Source organism: Erythrolamprus reginae, chromosome 6 (genome assembly GCF_031021105.1).
Source record: "Erythrolamprus reginae isolate rEryReg1 chromosome 6, rEryReg1.hap1, whole genome shotgun sequence".
Taxonomy (NCBI): domain Eukaryota; kingdom Metazoa; phylum Chordata; class Lepidosauria; order Squamata; family Dipsadidae; genus Erythrolamprus; species Erythrolamprus reginae.
Window position 1 is genome coordinate 18,426,353 of NC_091955.1, and position 24,821 is coordinate 18,451,173.

General features: G+C 40.0%; 1 protein-coding gene across 1 annotated transcript in view; it reads left to right on the forward strand.

Annotated features, from left to right (window-relative positions):
• TAFA5 (TAFA chemokine like family member 5) overlaps positions 1-24,821 on the forward strand; it is a 447,033-nt gene that overhangs the window by 155,770 nt on the left and 266,442 nt on the right. The window lies entirely within an intron of this gene.

Below are 24,821 nucleotides of genomic sequence, written 5' to 3' on the forward strand. Positions count from 1 at the left end.
TTCTCCATCTGCTTTGCAGCGGGACTATGCAAAACGCTTAAAACCATTTTTGAAGAAATACTCCTGGAAATCTTTAAATGGCTCAGGAGCAGCATGGTGTAGAGCAGTGTTTTTCAACCAGTGTGCCGTGGCACACTAGTGTGCCGTGAGACATGGTCAGGTGTGCCGTGAAGCTCAGAGAGAGAAAGAAAACAAGAGAAAGAGAGAGAAAAAGAAAGAGCAAGAGAGAGAAAGAAAACAAGAGAGAAAGCAAGCAAGAGAGAGAAAGAAAGCGAGAGAGAGAAAGAAAGAAAGAGAAAGAGAACAAGAGAGAAAGAAAGCAAGAGAGAGAGCAAGAGAGAGAAAGAAAGCAAGAGAGAGAGCAAGAGAGAGAAAGAAAGAGAGAGAGAGAGAAAGAGAGGGAGGGAAGGTGGGAGAGAGAAAGACATAGAAGGAAGTAGGGAGGGAGAGAGAAAGAGAGCAAAAAAGAGGAAAGAAGGAAGAGAGAAAGAGGGATGGAGAGAGAGAGAAAAAAAGAGGGAGAGAAAGAGGGAGAGAGAAATACTGTAGAGCGAAAGGGAGGAAGAGAGAATTTTTTTGTCCAAACTTTTTTAGCGCCGCCCCCCCCCCCCTCAGTGTGCCCCATGGTTTTGTAAATGTAAAAAATGTGCCGCGGCTCAACAAAGGTTGAAAATCACTGGTGTAGAGAAGGTTCAGCATAATTCAGGAGAAAGTAGGGCATTCAAATATTCTTGGAATAATGTATTCCTGAATCAATGAGTCTTGTACATCAGTAATAAGTAGTATTGATACTTTTCTTGTTTTTTCCTCTCTCCTCTCTTCTCCTTTTTAAAGTGGTGGATCATAGGTTCTGATCAAGAGAAGTCTGGGTAGACAAAACTGAAAAAAAAGTTGTGTTTATTCACGCATTCAAATAACCCTGCTGATTAAATTTAGTTCTAAACAGACTTTCTGATATTAAAGTCTGCATTGCAGTATTGCAGAAAATCCACACGCCCAAACCAGTTGTCCCAGTTTGCCTATCTAGTCCACCAAGAAAAAAGATCTGAAGGGAAAGAACAGTTTAAAAAATGTCATTTTAAAAATTCTGTTGTCATAGTAACTGCTAAATATGCATCCCTAAGTGCCTATTGGCTGATTCTGGGATTTGTTTTCTTCTTGGTGTACTTACCAAAAGGAAAGTGATGTCAAATTAGAGAAGAAAAATACAATAAAAACGTTTAAACTGCAAAATTCATATATATTCTAACATGCTCTGAAATATGAACAAACAATACTTTCTGCAGTTGTGTATACTTTATGCAAAGGAGGGGAAAGAAGTTCTGGATCTATTGCACTGTTTTTTTTGGAGCTTTTGATTCTTGGAATTGATTCTTGTCAGGAATGTGCTCTAAATTAACTGTTGGTTTTCCTTTCTCTCCATCTAAGGTTGCCTTATTCCTCTTTGGGCTTTGGTTATGCTTAGATGATTGCATTATTCATTTAAGGAATGTGAGCAATTTCTAATAAGCTGGCTTTGAAAGATAGATCTGATAATTTAGATCAGGGATGGGCAATTAATTTTGCCATAGGGCTGCATGACAAATTGGGATGGTTTTAGAGGGCTGGACTAATATAATTAACTCACTTCTACCCAATACTGTATATTATTTAGAGTTCAGAAGCTAGAAAGGAAGGTTGTCTTGAATGCTTATTGCTACGGAAATGTCTTCCACTTTTGCTGTTCTATTCATTTCTGCAAAAATCAAACAAACAATAATATATAAGGAGTTAATAACATTCCAAAATTTTCATATGGTCAATCTATAAAAATATTAAATTATTTTAGATAATACTAGATAAAATATTAGATACGGTTTGTTCTGAATCCCTTAGTATATTAGTTTCATATATGTTGTTAGATGTTAATGACTGAAATAATTTGAAAGTATATGAATATTAATGTATTTTAAACTTCTAATTATGATTTAAAAATAACTGGATGAAGAAAGATACTTTTTAAAATTCTAGGCATTATGATAACGCAAGGACAGATGGAACTTGATCTTATATTAGAATTCAATCTTAAATGAGCATCTGTCAGTTATGAAAAGTGGGATTAACAACAAGCTTAGTTACTGATTACAATATGCATCAAAAAGAAATTTTACATATCTATTTACAAATACCTGTCTTCTGTATACTGCTGAATACCTGCATGTTCTAAGTGATGACTTATCTTAACTTTTAATTATCATATTTACAATTTCTTAAAAGAAACACAATTTTTAATGTGTACAAAATACAGATACTGTACACATACCTATGTATTTATAATCCACAGTCTGAGAACACAAAAATTAATATCAGTGCTTGTCATTTGTTTTCTGTATGAGATAGGTGAGGTTGACAGAGTGATTAGTCCAGGCACACTCAAAGCTAAAGCAATAGCACTTAGACATATGGCCCACTTCACAGTGCTTTACAGCTCTCTCTAACCGGTTTACAGAGTCAGTATATTTTTCCCAACAATCTGGGTCCTGATTTTACCTACTCCAAAGGATGGAAGACTGAGTCAACCTTGAGCCAGTGAGAATTGAACTGACAAACTGTCAGCAGTCAGCAAAAGTAGCCTGCGGTTTTGCATTCTAACCATTGTGCCACAGTGGCTTTTACCCATTCAAAAATGCATATTAAACACATATACCTTCACCACCTGAGACAGCAGTAATGCAACAACGGGAAAATGTACCTTGGCTACTGAGCATAAAAATGGGGAGAAGTATCAGTGGTAGGAAAGAAGGAGGGAAGCTGGATTCTGAATGGAGAGTCAGGACTAGTGAGAGAGAGAGGGAGGAGGGGGGTGTATCAAAGTAGTCAAGAGTTGGGAATTAAAGCAGTATATAAGTGTAAGTTCTCTTGCTCTGATTATTGCTATTTTTAGATCAGAATGTTTTTTACATAACTACTGGGGTTGTGCAAAGTCCATGTGCCAACATTTGTTAATGTGAGTGCTTTTCAAAGCAGTGGTAACCTAAAGTCTTGCATAGTTGCTTCTGGAGCTATCTAGACATATACAGGCAATATTTCCAATAGTAAAACGACTTTGCATGTACAATGTATGTATGTTGAACAGATGAATTCGATTTTTTTCCTAAAATGGATTGATTAAATGAAGTGTCAAAGAAATCTGCCTTTCCATACACAAACAAGTCTTTATATGTTCTAAACATATATGTTCTAAACACTTGTTAATTTCCAAGTAAATTATTATTTGAACTACATTAATAGCTCGTCTTACGAACTTAATTGGTTCCGGGAGGAGGTTCGTAAGGCAAAAAGTTCGTAAGATGAAACAATGTTTCCCATAAGAAACAATGTAAAAGCGATTAATGCGTGCAAGGGGGAAAAATCGCAAAATGGCACTCTGCTGGGCGCCGCCGCCTGGCTGTCACCTTTTGAAACGGCTGGGGGGCTTCTCGACGTTCTCCCAAACCCGAACTTTTGCCAAACTTTTCAGGATCGGGTTCGGGAGGCCGCTGAGAAGCGCCGCCGCCCGGCTGTCATCTTTTGAAACAGCCGGGGGCCTCCAGGAAGGACGTCTTCGTGACGTCAAAGCTCCGCCCATGGAATTCCCTATTGGGATTCCCCACCTGCATTTGAGCCTCCAGATCGGCCGAAAACGACGACGCCAATTGCAAAAACAGCACTCTGCCCGTCGCCCAGCTGTAACCTTCTGAAACAGCCGGGTGCTTCTCGGCGGCCTCCCGAACCCGAACTTTTGCCGAATTTCCGGGTTCGGCATTCAGGAGAACGCCCAGAAGCGCCCGGCTGTTTCAGAAGGTGACAGATGGGTGGCGGCACTTCTCCTGAACACCGAACCCGGCAGTTCAGCAAAAGTTTGGGTTCGGGTTCTGGAGGCCGCCAAGAAGCGCCCGGCTGTTTCAGAAGGTTACAGCCGGGCAGCGGCGCCCAGCGTTGCGCCGTTTTTGCAATCAGCAGCAGGTTCGTAAGTCGAAAAAAGTTCGTAAGAAGAGGCAAAGAATTTCCGAACCCTGGGTTTGTATCTCGAAAATTTCATATCATGAGGGGTTCGTATCACGAGATACCACTGTAATAATCGTACCAACAGCAGGAACCAATTTTATTTACACTTGTCTGTAATTAAACTTACAGCTAAAAACAGTAATCACAGGAATGAAATATAGCACAAAGTAAGCCAGTATGAGAAGTAAAAGTTTTAAAATATGTAGTGATATTGCTAAAGTGCTAATTCTGTTAAAAAAACAACCAATAGCTGTAAGGTTATTAAACGTTCAGTCCATATTCTTCAGTAGCCATTCATTCTTGACCCTCTTTCTTCTTATTTTATCAGTAATAAAATATTTCTTATGTTCAAATAATTTTATGTTTTTTCCTGGCATACTAGTGTCGCATAAAAGAAAAAGGGCAGAAGTATTTTGCTTCTTTAAAAGACATTGCGACCTCACAATAGATCACTGGGTTTTTTCTGAACATAGGAACAAGTTAACATTCCTCCATTTCTTCACCTTTATTATACAATCTACTTAGATATGTTCATCTGCTTTTTCCAGTTATTTATTTGTTTTTTGTTAAACCAAATCAATACATTTGGAAAATCTATATCAGTAATAATAATTTTCTTTGTTTTGTTTAATCATGACTAACTTTTGGAAAATGCCTGGACAAGTCCTTGAATTTTTCTTTGCAAGGGTTTTGCAGAAGTGGCTTATCATTGCCTCTTTCCTAGGGCTGAGAAAAAGTGACTGGTCTAAGTTTGTATACAGTAGTTGGATTTGTGTCTAAGGCATGGCCAGAACTATCTCCTGGCTTCTAATCTGATGCTTTAACCACTACACCAAATTGGCTCTAGTCAAATTATATATATTGCTCAAAAAAATAAAGAACAGTCAAATAACACATCCTGGATCTGAATGAATTAAATATTCTCATTGAATACAGTGATACCTCGTCTTACAAATGCCTCATCATACAAACTTTTTGAGATACAAACCCAGGATTTAAGATTTTTTTGCCTCTTTTTACAAACTATTTTCACCTTACAAACCCACCGCCGCTGCTGGGATGCCCCACCTCCGGACTTCCATTGCCAGCGAAGCACCCGTTTTTGCGCTGCTGGGATTCCACTGAGGCTCCCCTCCATGGGAAACCCCACTTCTGGACTTCCGTGTTTTTGTGATGCTGCAGGGGAATCCCAGCACCTCAAAAATGGGTGCTTCGCTGGCCACGGAAGTTTGGAGGTGGTGTTTCCCAGTGAGGGGAGCCTCAGTGAAATCGCAGCATCGCAAAAACACAGAGGTCGGGAGGTGGGTTTCGAGGACTTTGGTGTTTTTGCGATGCTGCGATTTCACTGATGCTCCCTTCGCTGGGAAACCCCACCTCCGGACTTCCGTTGTCAGCGAAGCGCCCATTTTTGCAATGCTGGGATTCCCCTGCTGGGATTCTCCTGCAGCATCGCAAAAACACAGACGTCCAGAGGTGGGGTTTGTTATGGAGGGGAACCTCAGGGTAATCCCAGCAGCGCAAAAATGGGTGCTTCAACCAGTGTTCTCTCTAAAAAAATTTTGGGGTGGGCGGAAAAGTATAGTGTCTGAGCGGCAGTCCCTTCGGGACTGGGCGACACAGAAATAATAATAAAATTTCCCTCTCGGCTTCTGGGCAGATTTGGAAAACTCTGAGTTGATGATGATTTTTAAGTGAGCGATTGCTCACCTGCTCAGCTTAGAGGGAACTATGGCTTCAACTGGCAAAAGGGGTGAATTTTGGGCTTCCACGCATTAATTGCTTTTCCATTGATTCCTATGGGAAACATTGTTTCGTCTTACAAACTTTTCACCTTAAGAACCTCATCCCGGAACTAATTAAGTTTGTAAGACAAGGTATCACTGTACTTTGTTCTGTACAAAGTTGAAGGTGCACCACAGCATGTGAAATTGATTGTCAATCAGTGTTGCTTCCTAAGTGGACAGTTTGATTTCACAGAAGTTTGATTTACTCGGAGTTATATTGTGTTGTTTAAGTGTCCCCTGTATTTTTTTGAGCAGTGTATAAAATTTACAGTTAAGCTTCTTGTCAGACTGTCAAAAGAAAACTTCTCAGAGCATGCAAACTTTTGTAGTATATTCTTAATTTTACATGCTAGTCAAATAATGCGTAAGATCACCTGATGCAAATGAGAACTCTGTGGGAAAAGATGCTGGATGTTCAAACTGGCTTTAGAAAAGCCTGAGGAATGTGAGACATTATTAATGCAGTCCTGGATAACTGAAAAAAACCAAGGTAAATAAATAAAAAAAGAAGTCAGTAAATGGTTCATTGAATTATTTATTTATTTATTTATTTATTCATTCATTCAATTTTTATGCCGCCCTTCTCCTTAGACGGGCGGCTTACAACATGTTAGCAATAGCACTTTTTAACAGAGCGGCTTACAACATGTTAGCAATAGCACTTTTTAACAGAGCCAGCATATTGCCCCCACAATCCGGGTCCTCATTTTACTCTGAGGCAGCGAGGAGGAGCACGTGCCTCCCATAGAACCGGTGTGAGGCTGCCTCACTTACACTGTGCCAGAGAGGGAAACTCAGGTGGAATGGCAGAAAATTGGCCGGGCCTTCGTGCCACTCTCAAATTTCCTGGGAAATTTTTCCGGGCTCAGGTTCTTAAGTAGAAAATGGTTCTTAAGAAGAGGCAAAAAAATCTTGAACACCCCGTTCTTATCTAGAAAAGTTCTTAAGTAGAGGCGGTCTCAGGTAGAGATACCACTGTATACAGATCAGGAAATCACACCCAGATTGGCAAATTAGTGCAACAAGTCTATATATTCTATCCTCATTTATGCAGCCTACATACTAAATATATATGCAAGAAAGCTGGATTGATTTTAAAATTGGAGGAAGAAGTATAAATAACTTTTGCTGCGCTGATGACAGTACCCTGGTAGCTGAAAATGAAAAGACTATTCAAGTTCTAGTATTAAAAGTTAAGGAGCAAATTTAAAAATTTAGATTAAAATTAAATATAAAGAAGGCAGAACAACCAGAATCAGAAATGAAGATATAAATATGGGGATAGTTTCAGCCTTTTTGGATCTACAGTCAACAGTATAAAAACAAGCAGTCAAAAATACACTCAACTGGTACCTGTTTGAGGAGACATGAATGCCTTGGAAAAGATATTCAGATACTGTGATGTATCTAGGTCTATAAAGATAACACAGATGCAAACCATGGTATTGCCTGTGTTTATACTAGGGAAGCGAAAGTTGGAAACAGGATGGGATAAATATTACTACTTTGGAGCTGGAAATGGATCATTGAATGGATTAATCCAGAGTTTGCATTTGAGGGACAAATGACCAGGTTCAAATTTCCTTCTTCCTATATTATATAAAAACCTAGCTTTCTAGAGAAGGGTCTAATGTTGAAAAAGGTAAGAAAGAAAATGACCAGCAGTAAGGACAGGAGGAATGGATGCACTATTAGAAGACCTGAATGACCAAGTTAGACACATCATGGCATTGTCAATAAGAGCTGAGACCAACTTGATGACAGATAATCCTTCAAAGGTAGTAATCAGGTTCCTCAGATACTTAATTCAAGTGATATTATAGTTTAGGTATTAATGATACATTACATGTATATATTAATGATATATTACATGATAATGTATTAAGATGTCCTGCATGGTATGAAAGCTAATACGAGAACTGGGCTTTAAAAATTATCATTAACGGAATCCCATGGTCATCAGATGAGGCTAATTCCTGCCAGTTTCCCACAGTTAAAGTCAATAGGATACCGGCAGGAAGTTTGAAATATCAGACTGGTAGACAGATAAATGACTGATGTTGGGTGAGGATATATGTAGCAGGTGCAGTGTGATTTAGGGAGTGCACGTGAATGCTGACCAGCTGGACTGGATTTTATCTGTTATTTGTCATTTTATCTTACAACTTTTGGTTGTTTATTTGCTGAGTGTTTTTATTTGTTTTGGTCTATGACTGTAATAATAACTTTGATTTGAGTGTGTGATTCAGTATTGGGCTGCTCCTGGTACACCTGGGATCGCCGATCTGGTAGCGGAAATGGTGATGTGTGCGCATCTGCGCGCCACCCCCCCCTATGCCCCCACGTACACCCATGCAAGAATTTGCTTCCGCGCATGCACGGAAACAAGAAATCACCGAAAATTGCTGAAATCTCACACATGATTTATTTGCCCACCCACTCCAGCCTCCAGGACCGATCTGGTAGGGAAAAGTTGTTGTACATACTCTTGATCAGTTGGAGGATGATGAAGATATTGAGGACTCAGATTCAGATAGTGTTTATGAAGTAGTGGGGGAGGCGGGGTTACAGGTAGTAGAACAGGTGGGAGGCAAGCCACAGGATGGGGCTATGAGTTCAGGATCTAGTGAGGGAGAATTAGAGGCACGCTGGGTTAATCCTAAATTCAGAAGAATTCAGAAACGTAGAGAGCAAAGGTCTGGAAGAAGATATTAAGGAGATTAATGGGTTAAATAATTGAGTGAGGTAATTGGCATGTCATGGGACTAGTGAAGAAGAAGGATGGAGTTTCAACGTTGCCGAACAAAAGGATGTTGATTTTTTTATGCCGCTCTCCAAGTAAGCCAAAAATTCTGTGTGATTAACTGTCTGCTGTTTTTTAGTGAGCATGCTTTTACAAAATAAATCTTGTCTAGCAGAGCAGGAGAAGGAATGTAAGGAATGCAATTAAGAGAGATTACAGAGCCAGGAGAGATACGCCAGTATGAAATGTGTGCATAACCGGAAGAGAAGAGAATAAAATGGAGTTTCTTTGTTTATGAAACAATGTGTTTGATAAAAGTTATTTGCACTTGCTGAATTTCTACCAGAAACCAGAACAAAAGTAAGTGTGGCCCTTCAGTAATGTAATTTTAAGAGGGTGCACAAGAGGAATAACAGTCAAAGGTGTGAGGAGTTGTGCAAGAGCAGGTCAGGAAAAACGCAAGGATATGAGAAAAGCACAAGAGGGTGTACGGGTATGGGAGAGATATCTGTGACTTCTGACCTTCCCTGATGGCTTTCCTTTCAATTTTCTTGGAAGCTTATAGGGAAAGTAACAAATTGCAAATAGAGATCACAGGGTGTGTCAGCCAGTCATAACTCCAAACTGTCTAAATTGTAAGTCCAAATTGTATAAACAAACATATTGTAACTTCTTAACATGCCTCACATTTAATTTTCCTATCAATCAGCTCTTTGGGTTCTAATCAAATTAGTAATAGGGACCATTAGTAATGTTTAAGATAGCCATTGTTATCTTTTAATACTGATAACTGGGACCTAAAGAATGAACCTTCAACGGCTAATCTGGATTCAGCACAATTTTTTTTGCTACTTGCTGGGTTGTAACGGGGTGGGCCTTCTCCGGGTCCCGTCAGCTAAACAATGTCGTTTGGCGGGGCCCGGGGGAAGGGCCTTCTCTGTGGGGGCCCTGGCCCTCTGGAGCCAGCTTCCCCCTGGAGATTGGAATTGCCCCCACCCTAGGCCTTTACAATTTATGCATGGTATGTTTGCTTGTAGGTATGATTGGTTTTAAAATAAGGGTTTTTTAGCTGTTGTAGTATTGGATTTACATGCTGTTTTTATTATTGTTGTTAGCCGCCCCGAGTCTACGGAGAGGGGCGGCATACAAATCCATTAAATAAATAAATAATAAATAAACTTAAATTTGTTTACTAAATACATTTTAGTCATATGCTGAATGTATTTATACGTGATTAATACTCTTTTTTAATTATGAGGCTTAAGTCATGTCTAATGTCAGACTATAGCTTAGGAAATTAGTTATGACTTGATATGATTGTTGAATTAACATAGCATGGTATTTGTTGGATATCTCGCCTCTTATAAAAACAGTATTTGAAGAAAAGGTCAGAGTTATTAAATGAGAAAATTAACTTGACTTAGAAATCATTTCTAGATGAGAACATTCAGAGATCTTGCCTTTTTGTATGAAATCTTTTCCAATACTTTTAAAAATAAGTATTATGCAAAGCGATAGCACTTAGACTTATATACTGCTTCAGAGTGCTTTACAGTCAGTGAAGGGCTACTAAAATTTTTACTACCACACTGTGGGAGTGGCTTATGCATTTTCTTTCAACATCTTTCAGTGCAAATTGGGTGCTCTGGGGTGGAGCTCCATTTTAGCTACCATACTGCGTTCCCCCTCCCATGCGGGCAGTAGCCCACTCCTGTTTACAGCCCTCTCTTAGGGGATTATAGAGTCAGCATATTGTCCCCAACAATCTCGGCCCTCATTTTTCCGACTTAGGAAGGATGGAAGGCTAAGTCAACCTTGAGGTGGTAGCAGTTAGCAGTCAACAGAATTATCCTGCAATACTTTGTTCTAATCACTGTGCCATAATGTTTATTGTGTGTGTCTTACATTTGCAGTAAATGCAACATTGTTTATACATTTTTCAAAGGGTTTTTTTTCTGTCCTGCATTATTAATAGTTCTATACAGTGATGGCGGATGTATGGCACACATGCCATAAGTGGCACGTTGAGACATATCTCAGGGCACGTGAGGCATTGCCCTATGTCAGCTCCAGCACTCACTGCTGATTTTTGGGCTTCTTTTCGGCTGTTTTCACTCTACCCAGGCTTCAGGAAAGCCTCCTGTAGCCTGGGGACGGCAAAAAATGGTCCAATGGGCCAACCAGAAGCTTACTTGTGTGCATCACCCCCAGCCTCCTTTTCACCGTCAGAGGTCTTCAGGAACTTTTTTGACTTTTCACAATTGCAACCAAGGCTCCCACATCTGGGGCCATTTCTTCTGCAGCTGGCAAGGCTTTCCTGAAGGCCTTTGCAGCCGACAAAAGAGTTTCAGATAGATCCGGAGCTCTGTTATCAGCTAGAGAGGCCTTCAAGAAAACCTGGCCAGCTGCAGAAGAAATGGGCTAACATGTGTGAGGCCTGGTTGCAACTTTCTGAAAGTAAGTAGTAGGGCAGCTCCACTTCCGTTTATTTCTGAACTTCTAGTTGGCCCATTGGGCTCTTTTTCGCCATCCCCAGGCTTCAGGAGCCTTTTCTGAAACTTGAGGAGAACGAAAAAGAGCCCATCGGGTCTACTGTAAGTCCAGAGGCTTCAGTGAGGCCTGTGCCCATGCACGGGGGGGGGAGGGTAAGTGCGGGAGTTGTAGGCATGCGCGGGGGGAGGGCAATACATTATGGGTGTGGGCATGCACTGTCACATATACACACACCCTTTTTGCAACCGAGCCAAAAAAGGTTCGCCATCACTGTTCTATACAATGTACAAATTTGGAAAGCACTTGCTTTTTATTAAGTATCTGGGGAAAATGCCTGAATTTAGGTACAGTGATCCCTCGTTTTTTGCGGAGGATGCATTCCAAGACCACCCGTGAAAAATGAATTTCCGCGAAGTAGAGGAAATATTTTTTTTAATGTATTTAACGAGTATTTGGACTTTTAAAACCCACCCTTTGCATCAAACAGTCATTCTATAATGTTTCTCACCTGGAACTACATTTGATATCCTACTATTAATACAGTACATTACTGTAGAAGAATTTTATGAATTTTTAATGGATTTAATGGATTTAAGCCCCCGTGAAGTAGCGAATCTGCGAAAAATGAACTGCGAAGTAGTGAGGGACTACTGTAGACTGTTTCAGTTTAAGTTTTGACAATACAGTTTGTTTCTGCAAGAACAAGATTTTCCACTGAAATGAATATTGGATTGGGGCCAGTGGAAAAACAAATATATGTTTTTAAAATAGATGACCCTTAAGGTCGCACCCCTAGCCATATTTAAAGTGGATTGCAGCTCTGTCACAAAGATAGGAAAATCTCTCACCTTCCTCAGGCAAAGTAAGTCTCAAATCTATAAAATGTCTTTATTTTTAAAAGAAAGAGGAAAAATACAACAGCATCTCATTTCTCGGAAACAAGCCTATAAAATTAAGAGGCAAGATGAAGCACAACATCAGTTTTTCTTACCACTCTTATGCTCTAAATGTGAGAAAGTTACATTTTCTGAATTATTTTATTTGAGATATAAAAAGAAAGTCAGAATGTCTAAATCACACTTAGCGATAAGAAATAAGGGCGCAAAATACTCTTATGTATACCCTTTAGATCAGTGTTTTTCAACCAGCGTGCCGTGGCACACTAGTGTGCCGCGGAACATGGTCAGGTGTGCCGCAAGAGGGGAGAGAGAGAGAGAGAAAGAAAGAGAAAGCAAGAGAGTGAAAGAGAGAGAGAAAGAAAGAGAGAGAGAGAGGAGAGGAAGTGAGAGAGAGAAATGAGTGAAAAAAGGGAAGAAAAAAAATGATTGAGGCAGAGAATGAGAGGAAAGAGAGAGAAACAAAAGAGAGAGAGAAGTGACTCTTGATTTAAAGCATATGATAAAAAGCACCCAAAGAATAAGAGAGAGAAAAAACCCAGCCCTCACCTCTTTTTGGAAATGGTTCAAGAGTGTGTATATATATATATACACACACACAAGGGTGGGACAATATGTATAATATGTACTGTCTTAGAGTGTCATTTTATATCATTTTGGTTGGTGGTGTGCCCCAGGATTTTGTAAATGTAAAAAATGTGCCGCGGCTCAAAAAAGGTTGAAAATCGCTGCTTTAGATAATACATATAGTAAAGCTGTGGGAGGAAAGTTTTGTTATGGAATTAATATCTGATAGTTAAATAAACAATTTTGATGGTAGGAGTATTAGTTGCACTAGTTATAATGAAGTAGCAGAGGAATTGGACAAAATATAATATCTAATTATTAATGCTAATGCAAAGGTATTTGTTTTCACGGTGGATTATCTTAAGAAAAACAACATAAACATAAAATACAAATCAATATGGTTCTGCAGAGAATATGAGTCATCGGGAAAATGCCAAAGTCTATTCCTAATTAGATTTTTCTTATGGTTAGCATAGAAACTATGCTACATTTTCCGTGTATTCTCCCACTGATATTTTTAGAAATACATTTTCTTACGTAAAGAATAAGGCAGCACAGTGAAACAAATGTATTTTTATTATAGCTGTGCAGCACTTTGGAAATAATTTGAAAAACGTAGTTCAGAGACTGCTTTTGCAGATACTATATGCTCTGGATAGGAAATAGCTCCATTGGAGGATTGGCGACAAGTGCTACATTTTCATCCCTGAATCCTGTGAAACTTATTTTGGGAACCTAATCTGTGGGTAGATAATGTATTTCTCAATTTCAGTTGCAATTAAGTGCTCATGGAATAAAATATTCTATTCTATACAGTATATACCAGGGGTGGGTTTTAACTTACCTTACTGCCGGTTTGCTTCCTCCCACGCCACGTGGCTGCACCTTGTGGGTATGCGCACACTTCGTGCATACAGCGCTAAACAACGTTCAAACAAAAATAAGCTGAAAACAAGATGGTGACACATGGGCAGTGCCAGAAACTCGCTTCTGTGCATACATGGAAGAAACAAAAAAAAGCCCCAAATTCCCCCTCCCCCAAAAATCGGATCAGAATCGGGAGGAATCTACCTCTGGTAGATACTTATATAGAGAGAAGGCAGAATTATTCAAAGTGGTGGGAATGTAGCCATAGACCCAACTAAAAGAATTAGGTATTTAGCAATGGGAAAAGTTTGTATCAACTTCTTGTAGAATTTTAATATTACGTTTTCACTCTAGGGGAAAAATGCTTTCAATGTTATTCTTTTTTCCCCCCGTTAATTCCTTCCAAATTTGATTTTTTTAAATTTTTTTTCCTGAAAATGAAAATTTATTTTGTTTGTTGGGAAGCAGTGTTACATTTTGTGCTTTTATGCAACAATAAAGTTGAATGATATTGAAGTGCTTTTGAAAAAAAAATATTTTTGTAAATTTGTTTGACAACTGAAGTAATATTTAGGAGTTACAGATTATGTAACACTCTAATTGAAAAATCACAACTCTGAATAGATTTAAATTGCACTCATGTATAATCCTAAAATGCCTCAAGATTCATATAGCTCAAATGTTCGTTTATGTTTAAAAATCGCCTGTTTTCTATAATTGGAAATAAATATTCACTTGAACGTTAAGAATAATTAAGCTCAGTTGGCTAGTATTAGAATATTACAGAGTTAGTTCATATTTTTATTCTAAATGTTGAAAAATTGTGTTTTCAGTTCCAGCTGCTATAAATACATAAATATCATAGACAATAATAGAATTGAAAGATTTCAAACAATATTTGAATGAATTTAATAGAATTGAGGATCGCTTAGCATGTTCTGCTTATCATTTGTTTTTGTTTGTTTGTTTGTTTGTTTGTTTGTTCATTTATTAATTAGATTTGTATGCCGCCCATCTCCGTAGACTTGGGGCGGAATTATTTACCTATACTGATTTCATGCATCTCATATCTATAATTTGTAAGAGTGATTCAGATGTTATATTTATTTTTTGACAGGTTCAAACATTCGAAGTTATATAATTACATCAGGAAGAAATGTAGCATACCTTTTCAGGTTATATGATTCCATTGAAGAAGATAAATCTTGATAAATATGAAAATTTGTACATATAATATATATGTACAACTTCATTCAATTTTTTAGTTCAAAGTATAAAAAGTGACAAGACCGACTTCACTTATTGTTAAAAACAGAAATAATAAATTATTCTAATATATATATATATATATGCTCTCTCTCTCTCTCTCTCTCTCTCATATATATATATATGTTTTCGTAGATTTTCACGGGTACAGGTAAGACGGTCTTGGTATATTCGGGTTTCTTCCCGTGTAGGATTTGGAAATTTCTGGCGACGTTTCGACGAGGTCTCACTCGTCATCTTCAGGCTGGTGTTTCTGTCCTTGTTCTCAGGCGAACACTGCGAGACCTACTCAGGATATCACGCCTAATCTACAACCATTAACTAATCAGCATACCTCAGCTACATCAACGACCCCAATTGTTACCCCACTGACTCACCAGGAAGTTTCTACACAGCAGGCAATTGCTGAGCCATCGAACCACACCCAGCCACCAGTATTTATAGAAGGAAGGCAGCTCAGGTCTCGCAGTGTTCGCCTGAGAACAAGGACAGAAACACCAGCCTGAAGATGACGAGTGGGACCTCATCAAAACGTCGCCAGAAATTTCCAAATCCTACACGGGAAGAAACCCGAATATACCAAGACCGTCATATATATACAGTGATCCCCCGTTTATTGCGTCCCCAACCATTGCGAACAGGGTACTTCGCTATTTTTCAACCCGGAAGTCAAAAATACCATCTACGCATGCGTGCCGGGCACGCATGCGTAAATAGCAGCGGCTTCCCTGGGTCTTCCCCCTCTTGCTGGCGTCAGCGAGGAGTTTCCCCACCGCCCACGCAAACTCCTCGCTGCCGCCCGCCCTTCGCCCGCCCACGCCGTTCATTCTCGCCGCTTTTGAGCTGAGTCCGGGAGCGAATTCGCTCCCGGACTCAGCTCAAAAGCGCCGATAGCAAGCGGCAAGGAGCGGCAAGGAACGGCTTGTCTCGGCGCTTTCGAGCTGTCAGCTCGAAAGCGCCGAGACAAGCCGTTCCTTGCCGCTTGGTATCGCCGGTTTTGAGCTGAGTCCGGAAGCGAATTCGCTTCCGGACTCAGCTCAAAACCGCCGATAGCAAGCAGCAAGGAACGGCTTGTCTCGGCGCTTTCGAGCTGTCAGCTCGAAAGCGCCGAGACAAGCCGTTCCTTGCCGCTTGGTATCGCCGGTTTTGAGCTGAGTCCGGAAGCGAATTCGCTTCCGGACTCAGCTCAAAACCGCCGATAGCAAGCGGCAAGGAACGGCTTGTCTCGGCGCTTTCGAGCTGAGTCCGGTCAGCTCGAAAGCGCCGAGACAAGCCGTTCCTTGCCGCTTGCTATCGGCGCTTTTGAGCTGAGTCCGGAAGCGAATTCGCTTCCGGACTCAGCTCAAAAGCGCCGAGAGCCAGCGCCCCCCGGACCCCCAACCCGGGTTTGGGGGGCTGCTAGGAAGCCCTCCATGCCGGCGGCAAACAGCCGCCCCGCCCCCAATCTTCGGCTCCTCGCTAGCGCTGTGGGAGTAAAAACACCGTCTGCACATGCGCAGACGGTGTTTTTACTTCCGCATCGCTACTTCGCGAAAACCCGCTCGTTGCGGGGGCTCCTGGAACGGAACCCTCGCAACGAGCGGGGGATCACTGTATATGAATAATTTATTATTTCTGTTTTTAACAATAAGTAAAGTCGGCCTTCTCACTTTTCATACTTTGGACTAAAAAATTGAATGACATTGTAATAGCTTCAATTATCCTGTAATACAGAAAACAGTATTATTCCGAGGTATGATTTTTTTATTTTAAACTATGTTACACATTTTCTAGATTTGTTCTAGGGTTTTGATATGGGGGAGATTATAGATAGTTGAAGAAACAAAAGTTTATTTTTAGAAATATGATTTCTAGATATGTTTTTTATTCAAGCTATGAGCATTTGAGTATTAATTGGTAAGACGTGTGGTCTTTAATTTTATTTATGTTGGGCATAACATCTTTCTGATTCAATGGTCACAAAATTAAACACGAGCTATTTTAATTAAATAATAATTTCATTATTTTAGATACAAATTCTATTGCAGTTTTATATTTAACCGAACACTTTCTGGTTGGATCATTCTGAGAGTGATTCTTATATTCAGCATACAGTAATTACATATTTTAAGTAACAAAACAAGCAGCAGTTTTAAAAAGAAATTGCATTGTTAGCCTAACAATTACACAAATGTTTCTGTTGAGCTGCCAAACTAAATGAATGAATCATTATGCTGTTTTCTGCTTCCAAGCTGAAATAACTCTCTGTTGGAGCAAATAAAGGCAAGCCGTAAACACACACGTATATGCATATGTATGTACACACATATGCACCCACATACCACATAGATGGAGGGAGATACACTGTCGTAGTGATTTGCTGGCTGCAGCTTAATATTTTATAGAGAGAAAACGAGTGCATTTATTGTAAGAACCAATCATGCAGAAAGAAACTGAAAAACAGAGCTGGTTTTGACTTATTTAAGGATGTTGTTATTCTTCCAATGGCAGCCTACTTCCTGAATATCACACATTCAAAGATGTGTCCCTGTACATTCAGAATACATTTTTCACACATTTGTTACTTTGACTTCTATACATCGATAACTATTGTGTCATATATAAAGCAAGATAAAATATATTTTTCCAAAGGGGAATATTCAAATAAAATGGAAATATGCAGTACAATATTACCTCTCCTAATGATTTTTTAAAAATGTTTTGTAAAATATTTTATTAAAACAATTAAAACATTTTTTTGAAAAAAAATTCACATTTTACTTTTCAAGTCCACTTCAATATCCAAAATTATTATTTAGCAATATTACTACTACTACAGTAATGGTGGTTGTTGTGGTTAGCTCTGGCCCAGCTCCTGCCCCAAGGACTGTGGATGTGGGGGAGACATCCACATGCTGCAGGCCTGTTTTGCCCCCGGTGGAATCTGCTGATGAAGGCTCCTCTGACCAAGAAGACATGAGTGACAGGGAGGAGGAGAGTGTGGCAGACAGCTCAGAAGGAGATCAATTATCTAGCTCCTCCTTGGTTTCAGAACAAGAGTTAATGATACAGCCACGCATGCGGAGAGCGATGCATAGGCAACAACAACTGAGAGATTATTATCAAAGAAAATGAGGCCACCTGTGTTTGGGTGGGGCTGTGGTAATTAGTGAGGCTGCTATAAAGAGCAGCCTGTGGGTTTGGCCATTGTGGAGGATTATCTGATCGTTGTGTTTCGTGACTGCTTTACTGACTTTGACTTTTTGTGTTGCTGATTTTTCCCCACTTTGAAACTAAACCAGAGCAAAGTGTGTTTCACTTTGTGAAAGAAGAAGGACTGTGAATTGCCTTACAGCTGCAAGCTAAGTATCACAGAACTGATAAGGGACTTGTACAAATTACCAGTTTGTTTGGAAACGAGTGCTCTTTGCTATACCAAAAGAAGGCTTAGTTTAAGTGAATTTTCATTATAAAGAACATTGTTTTGAATTTTCAAACGTGTGTGTCTGAAATTGTATCTGTGCATTTTTGGGAGGATTCTACCAGAGAGCTCGACAGAACAGGACGCTGCAATTTTTGTAAAGGTGAATCAGTTGTTATAGCATCCAAAAGTAAATTGTGTGACCATGGGATATTACAATAGACATAAGTGTGAAAAAAGGTCATAAGTTATTTTTTTCAGTGCCGTTGTAACTTTGAAAGCGGTCGCTAAGTGAACTGTTGTAAGTTGAGAACTACCTATGTTTCTGCAATGAATTATAAACAGGCAGTCATTAAGGGTCTTGCTATTCTGAAGGACACATATTGATATATCTGCAACAGAAGAGTTGGAAGGGAGGTTGGAGGTCTTTTAGTTTAACTCCCTGCTCAAGCAGGACACTTTATACCATGGGTGTCAAACTCATGGTGTCATGTTGCCATCACGTGACGTTTTGCAATGTTCTTCATGGAGCTGGTTGGCATCAAGGGTGGATTCCACTTACCTTTTTCTATCGGTGCAAATCATGACGTTTCACACTTGCTCTGCTCACGTGCACAAACACATCCCTTTGTTCAATTTCACTTCCGTGCTTGCTGAGAAGGTGATTTCAGGCCGAAACACAGCTGAGGAGCTGCTCAGCTGTGCTACGGATGACGAAATAAAGGAGTAGGAGGAAGGGCTTTTTTCACAGTGGAGGTGACAGAAGCCATACAAACAATGAAAAAAATCACCAAAAATTCCCCCCAAAAGATGGCTGCGTGCATGGACCAGCACAGACAGAGCTGGATCCATGACACCAAAATGACATCTCTAGCAGGTTGCTAACTGTTCGGGTGATGTGGTCCGAACCGGGAGGAACCCATCCCTGGTTGGCGTGGCCTGCATGTGACGCATCCAGTTTGACACCTCTGATCTAGACCATTTCAGAGATATGACTGACTAGTCTGATCAGAGCACCCACAACTTCTGAAGACAAGCTGTTCCACCAGTTATTAGTTCTCACCATTAGGAAACTTCTTCTTATTGTAAAGAATCTTTCCGATCCTACTTCTTTTCATCTGTGACCAGAACAATCTAGAACTGAACACACTCAAAACTGTAGAAATGGTGGTAGACTTTAGGAGAAACCCTTCCACTCTTCCACCTCTCGCAATACTAGACAACACAGTATCAACAGTAGAGACCTTCAAATTTCTAGGTTCTATCATATCCCAAGACCTAAAAACTGGAAAGCTGGCTTTGCTAGCTGCAGAAGCGAGCAATCCGGGACTGCGTGGCTTTGTGCCACTTCAAAAGTTTCTGTGCATGCGTGTGTTAATGGCTGCGCACGCACACACGTGCGCAGCTTAGAGGGAACATTGCTCAACACTGTCAGACGTTTTACTAAATCTGCACATCTATTTCTACTAGTTTTTCTCATTATTCCTATCATCTTTTTCCTCCTACTTAGGACTGTATGACTTTAACTTGTTGTTTGTATCCTACCATTTTTATTAATATTGATTGTTTCTTCATTGCTTATTTGACCCTATGACAATCATTAAATGTTGTACCACATGATTCTTGACAAATTTATCTTTTTCTTTTATGTACGCTGAGAGCATATGCACCAAGACAAATTCCTTGTGTTGTCCAATCACATTTGGCCAATAAAATTCTGGGTGAACAGTGCAGTCAGGCGGTAGGGAAAGCAAGTAGGATGCTTGGCTGCATAGCTAGAGGTATGACAAGCAGGAAGAGGGAGATTATGATCCCGCTATATAGAGTGCTGGTGAGACCACATTTGGAATACTGTGTTCAGTTCTGGAGACCTCACCTACAAAAAGATATTGACAAAATTGAACGGGTCCAAAGACGGGCTACAAGAATGGTGGAAGGTCTTAAGCATAAAACGTATCAGGAAGGACTTAATGAACTCAATCTGTATAGTCTGGAGGACAGAAGGAAAAGGGGGGACATGATCGAAACATTTAAATATGTTAAAGGGTTAAATAAGGTGCAGGAGGGAAGTGTTTTTAATAGGAAAGTGAACACAAGAACAAGGGGACACAATCTGAAGTTAGTTGGGGGAAAGATCAAAAGCAACATGAGAAAATATTATTTTACTGAAAGAGTAGTACAGTAGTCCCTCGCTATACCGCGCTTCACCTACTGCGGCTTCACTTCATCGCGGGTTTCTGAGGAAGTCGATCGGCAGATTTAAACAGCCTGCCGAACTCGATCGGCAGGGTTTTTTTTAAAAAAAAAAAATCTAAAATTGTAAATACTGTATTTAAATACTGTATCTAAAATAAATACTGTGTGGGAAGGGTTTATAAACACTTAAAACAATGAAAACTTACCAAACAATTACAATATAAATACTTAAATAAGTACTATCAGTCGATAAATTCCCCATCGCGGATTTCACCTATCGCGGCCAGGTCTGGAACGTAACACCAGCGATAGGTGAGGGACTACTGTATATCCTTGGAACAAACTTCCAGCAGACATGGTAGATAAACCCACAGTAACTGAATTTAAACATGCCTGGGATAAACATATATCCATCCTAAGATAAAATACAGAAAATAGTATAAGGGCAGACTAGATGGACCATGAGGTCTTTTTCTGCCGTCAGACTTATATGTTTCTATTGTATCTGTTCAGTGGTGACTACCCACATGAAGAATGGTTGCTTATGAGGTACCATGTTCAACATGTTATAATGTTTGACAGTTTTTGATTTGAGACTACTTTTAGGCCTGCATGTCCCCTTCTTGCCTCCTTCCTTTATGTTTCATCTTTGGTGCTAACATTTAGTTTAGTTTAAACTGCTGTTCCCCACTGCCTTGTAAATAGGAACTCTAATGTCAGTTAACTAGCAAGAAGTCACTTTGTTTATCAGCCTCTGCACAGTTATTGACTCACCATGAGATGTTCTTGGTTGAAGTTCAGTTTAGTAATTTGACATTAATTTGATGTTTTCTATTTCTGGCTTAAAGAGCAGTTTTTGTATAAAGAGGCCAGAATTATGGTGCTGAATTGGTATCAAGGGGAGCAGAAGTGCATGGAAATGATGTTGATCCCTGACTTGTTAAAACAATTAAATATTTGTATTTGCAAGTGTCTGTGGAAATGCAGCTTAAAAAGGAGTTTGAATAGTTTGAAATGAGGGAGAAGCTAGACGTAATAAAGTGTTATAGTTTTAAACTCCTTCCTTCCTTCCTTCCTTCCTTCCTTCCTTCCTTCCTTCCTTCCATTCTACCTTCCTTCCTTCCTTCCATTCTTCCTTCCTTCCTTCCATTCTTCCTTCCTTCCTTCCATTCTTTCTTCCTTCCTTCCATTCTTCCTTCCTTTTTTGAAAAATAAAAAAAAATAAAGTAATGCTAATCAATTTAATCAATGCTTTCACCTCTATAGTGTCTTAATATGCCTTCAAATTCATAACAAAAAGGTTGCTAGGTAGATTACTAAATACAATCAAAAAGTAATATTAATAATCCAGCAATTAAAAAAAAATATTTTGCACCAAGCTAATAAAGAAACAATTATCATTAGGAAAATTCAGAACTTTGTATTTTGATATGCTTGCAGCATTTTAAATTCTATCTAATAAATGCCAAAAATTTTATTATTTTTTAAAACATAAAACTTAAATATCCCTTTCTGATTAAATCTGCTTTTCTAGAATGTAGAGTCGTTATTCTGAACAAAGATATAACACAACATTAATAGAATTTTTCATTTTATGCATATGAAAACATTTTTTTTATCTTTGTCTAGTATTTTATACTAAGGGTTTTTGTAGTAGAGGTATCTCTATCTAAGAACACCTCTACTTAAGAACTTTTCTAGATAAGAACTGGCTGTTCAAGATTTTTTTGCCTCTTCTTAAGAACCATTTTCTACTTAAGAACCCCAGCCTGGAACCCCAGCCAGTTTCCTGCCATTCCCCTTTGAATCCCAGCCATCTTGGGCTTTTCTGGGCTGCCAGAGGAGCCTTTTGGTGACGCTTAAGGAGGCTTTGGCAGAACAAAGCATTTTCCTTTCTCTGGGCGCTTGGAGAGGGAATAAACCTCTGCTAGCACCCAGAGAAAAGAAACACTCCCTTCTCTCTGGGCATCTCAGAGCGAACAGAGCGTTTTCCTTCCTCTGGGCGCTGTCTCAGAGTCCCTCTTTTTTTTTTAAGCCTTAAAGTTTAGGATTTTTTTGATTCCCCTCACCTTCTTCCTTCGGCAGCGACTGTCCTCCTCCTCTTTTTCCTCCTCCTCCCACCCAAATTCCGAGCTTTTATTTCTTTCCTAATGGTTTTGCACATATTATTTGCTTTTACATTGATTTGTAAAATTGCTTCTACTTAAGAACGTTTCTACTTAAGAAGCTGGTCACGGAATGAATTCAGTTCTTAAATAGAGGTACCACTGTACATATAAGTCTTCAGAAATAAAAAAAAAAGAAACTCTTGTTCGTTACAGTAAAAAAAAAGCTTGAAGTTATTAGCAACTTGTAGTTTCTTTCTTGGTTTGGATTTACATATTATGATAAGCCAAAAAGAATCAATACTTATTTGTTTATCCTTTGGTTTGAATTAGGTATTGTAATTTAACATTGCATTGTAAATTAGAAAAAAAAAATCCAATTTTGCCTGAAGAACCTTGCATTATTTCTATTTCTAGGCACTGCTTACATCAAGCATCTGTTTTCTGGTCTTATCTTAAATATGTTAAACAAGTTTAATCTACTCGCCTGTAGACAACTATTAATCATGAAATACAGTAACTAAATCATTCCTGATGTGCATTTTTGTATTTCCTGTTTCACACTGTTAGACTGAGAGTCCTTTTCTCAGACGTGCCTGATAATCCCACCTAATGTTTGAAAGTGCTCATTTTGGTTAGAATATGTAATTTTTTTGCAGCAGAGGCGGAGTAACGACATGGACACAAAGAGCTGGATTTAAAATGGGTCATTTTTATTAATTAAATTTGCATAATTTATTCAAATAAATTAGCATAAATTAACTATAACCCTAAACAAGGACCCGCAGGGTCAAACAATTGCTTCCGGGGCGGAAAATGACGTCAGAAAAACTTCCAGGGCAACTTCCGGGCATAGCTCCATGCTGATCCAGGTGAGTGGCCATGCCCTCACCTGATTCACTGCCATGCACCTGCATGTGGGAGGTCCCGCCGTCTAACCCCTACAAGGGGAAGGAAATGGGTGGGACCCAAAGACAGGTTCCCCCAATTGCTGAGGTTGTTTCCACCATGAGCCTTTGGAGAGAACCTGTCAATCATCCCCAAAGATGCCCAACGGAGAATACGCAGTTGCTAACCACCACCCAGTTTTCCGCCCCTAACCTGCCTACCCAAATGACCAGAGGTAAGCCAAGTAGCCTAAACAGGGGGCGAAGCACCCCCTAACCACCTATCCGTTGCCGCAGTGTGGAATAGGTGAAAAAACGGTCGCAGAAAATCCCGAGACCGCCAAAAATTCCTATTCGGCCCCCCTAAGGGCGACCCTCGTTGGCACACTGAAAGATAGGGAGGGCGGGTGGGTGTTCGCTTCCTCATCGTCCAGGGCGAAAAGGAGGCCCTGAAGCCTGTCCAGCCCTTTTATAGGGCTGACAGGCTCCGCCCTGGATGACGTCATCGGGTAGGCCAAAGCCTCCCGAAGCTGGCCGAGATCTCACGAAATCTCGCGAGATCTCGGCCATTCAGGATGGCGGCTGCGCCGAGGGCCGTGTCTCCCTGGCCCTGCAGCAAAACGGGCCGCAGATGAAGCACCGGCCAGGTATTCTCTTTAATCCGTATTTTTTTTTTATCTCTGGGCTTGGCCACATTATTAAATTTGTCTCTGACTTCTAATGATATACAGTTTGTTATCAACATTCATACACATTAACGCTGTTAATATGATTAAATAACCTGCCTTTTTGAGGAGTATGACAGCCAGAAGATGTTGTGGTGACAGGACAATTGGCAGTTAGAGAAGACCAGACTTCTGGTAGCTGGAGACAAAATATGCTGTGATGAACAATCTGGGCAGCAAGAATAGACAAAGGTGTAACTACTAGATTCACCTGAACCTTGTGGCTAACTGGGCATAGATAGTTTCCTGCTTACCAGTACATTGATACCTCTACTTATGAACTTAATTTGTTCCGTGACCAGGTTCTTAAGTAGAAAAGTTTGTAAGAAGAAGCAATTTTTCCCATAGGAATCAAGTAAAAGCAAATAATATGTACGATTGGGAAAACCACAGCGAGGGTGGAGGCCCTGTTTCCTCCCAGGAGATTCCTAGAGAGACCCCATGGAGGCTTGTCCCCACTTTTTCCGGCCCTGTTTCTTCCCATGAGATTCCTAGAAAGGCCCCACAGAGGCTTCTCCCTGCATTTTCCGGCACTGTTTCCTCCCAGGAGATTCCTAGAGAGGCCACACAGAGGCTTCTCCCCGCATTTTCCAGTTACAGTTTCGGAGGCTCGGGTTTATAAGTAGAAAATGGTTCTTGAGAAGAGGCAACAAAATCATGAACACCCGGTTCCTATCTAAAAAAGTTCTTAAGTAGAGGCATTCTTAGGTAGAGGTAGCACTATATCTCAATTTGGAGATCAAATTTGTTGTATTGATCTAGTGGCCTGCATTGGCTGCCGATCAGTTTCCGGTCACAATTCAAAGTGTTGGTCATGACCTTTAAAGCCCTACATGGCATTGGACCAGAGTACCTCCGGAACCGCC